This window comes from Octodon degus, unplaced genomic scaffold (genome assembly GCF_000260255.1).
Source record: "Octodon degus isolate 3935 unplaced genomic scaffold, OctDeg1.0 scaffold00138, whole genome shotgun sequence".
NCBI classification, from domain to species: Eukaryota; Metazoa; Chordata; class Mammalia; order Rodentia; family Octodontidae; genus Octodon; species Octodon degus.
Window position 1 is genome coordinate 864,756 of NW_004524714.1, and position 2,559 is coordinate 867,314.

Below are 2,559 nucleotides of genomic sequence, written 5' to 3' on the forward strand. Positions count from 1 at the left end.
CACACACACACACCTGGCTTGGTTGGTGTGACCTGTTTGCAAATCCACCTATTGCTGTGCAGCCGTATGAGAGCTGGAAAGCCACCAACCATCTCCCTCCTCTTTAATTTCTCCAACTTGCATTTGATTGGTTTATTTTGAGAGAGGGTCTTGGCTATTATTTCAGGCTGGCCTTGAACTATATAGCTGAGGCTGGCTTTCAACTCTTGGCAAATCTCCTGCCTCACCTTCTCAACTGCTGGTAGAAGATGCATGTACCACCATACCCAGCCCTAACTACATTTTCCTATCTGTAATACTATAGTAATGGTGAGTGGTTTTCTTTCCTACACAGAGATGTGTTAGAATTAAATGAGAAAATGAATGGTGATTGTCTGGGAAGCGAGTGAACCTGATGTATAGGAGACCCCCTAAGTTGCCTGGCAACTAATAGACCCTAGCATAAGATAACTCATCCTTTGTTAAATCTGGAGAGGAAAACTGCTGCGCAGCCCTTCTGTCTAGGAAAAGCTTTGATCTTGCCCATCCGTGAGCCCCAGTCTGGGATAAACTTCTTTAACCAATGATAGGTCAGACTTCCATCTGCCCCTCCAGTTGCCTGAGTTCCTGAGACCCAAGAACAATGACAGCCATCATCCAATTAAGCACAATCAGCATGGCCACCCACCTTAATGTCTGTGGGGACAGGTTGTACTGATTTAAGCTGAGCTAACACAAGTAGAAAAAATGCCAGTGTGGTATCTCCTCAATTCTCCCTTCCAATTACATCCTTCCCCTGATAAGAGGGTGATGTTTGCCCTTGGTGCCCTTGGCTGTCCATCACTGGCAGTCCTTAAATATACTGCTCCTTTAAGTTACCCCAGAAGTTAGAGGGGAAAACTGCCATTCTCTATCTTGACTCCTTTTCTTGATCAGCCAGGCCAAGAGACAAAAAAAAAAAAAATTCTCACATCTCGTTATGTCACCTTAGTTGTCTGGTTACTCTCTTATGGACAAGAGTTAGAAAACTAAAGACCATCAGGACACTCACTGCACAGGCTTCCTTTGTCTTGAAAGATAACTTAAATTATGTCAACAGTGGAAGCTAGACCCGATGGTCTTAGGAATCAACAAGAATCCTGGAGACAAACCCAAGGCCCTGACTGAACACATGTCAGCCATCCACTGTTATGTCAAACCAGTTTTTCCTCCAGAGTCTGCCCCACCGTCTGGAAAAGCAGAATCCTCCCCATGCTTCCTCTACCAGGGTAAACAAAGGGGAATTTGACACTACAAGAGTACAGATGCCCTCTCCCTCACAGATCTTAAACAGATCAAGACCTTTTTTAAAAATTTATACAACAGAAGGAGAGTCAGCCAAATAGCTCAGTGGATTAAAGCACCTGCAAGCAGGAGCAGGGGCCAGGGGTTCAGTCCCCAGGGCTGCCTTGCCAGCCACATCCCTGGATCTTGCTGAGCCAGCAATCGAGACTGGGTGTGGTGGTACGCGCCTGTAATCCCAGCTCTTGGGAGGCTATAAACAGGCCGATCACTATGAGTCTGATCTAGTAGTGAAAACTTGAACACCCTGTAGACCCTTCCCTAAAATACAAAAAAATAAAATAAAATTTACATAACAGAGATAGATGCACCAATACATCCCTGGGACACATTCAGAATTTTAACCTGGTGTAGAAGTTATATTCCTGCCATTAAATCAAACTCTAAGTCTCTCTCAAAAAGGAGATGGAGGGCTGCTTTACAGACAGTCAAAGTGTTCAGAGATAAATCCTATTTAGTGAACAAACCCATCAGCTCACGGCAAAACCAAGAAAGAGGAAAACAAGAAAAAAAGTAGGTCTAAATATCAGACTGGAAGTACAGGGTTTATGAAGAAGACCAACTTGGGACCCAGAATGCTCTCTCAGCAAATAAAATCACAAGCACTTCCAGGCTTGTGGCTTTATGGGCCTGACAAGAAACTCACTCCAGTTCTTTTAACTGTCCACTATCACCAAACGGGGCAACAAAGTTTTCTCCTTCCTAAAATACTCAAAAAGCCTGAAATAAACAAACACTAGATCCCCTAGAAATCCAAAAGAAAAAAGACAGTTAATACTACCTTGGTACAAATCCATCTCAAGTATCCCAAATCCCTTCTCTACTAAAACAGGGACGTGACCAACAATGTGGCTGAGATGCACAAGCCCACTGCTTGCACTGGTGTGCTTAGGTGTTGGTTTTTTAAGATTTAGATATGTTTTCTATGAAAAGAGACATACAAGAATGATATAAACCATCAGCTCTAGCAAAATGTGGTGTGTATTAGAATGTATTGAGGATGATCGGTGTCCTGCGGGAAGGCCAGAGGTCGGTCCATGAGGGGAGGGTTGTTCTAGGCAGAGCAACTTCAGCAGGCAGGACAGGGTCAAGATAACCCAGTGAAGAAGGAGATAATATGAAGTTAATCCTGGGACTGGGGGGCTCACAAAAACCACACCCCAGGATAGGAACACAATGGCTAGGAGCAAGGCTGCAGTGGTGTGACGAATAGGGTCCCATGGTAAACTAGTGGGCTCC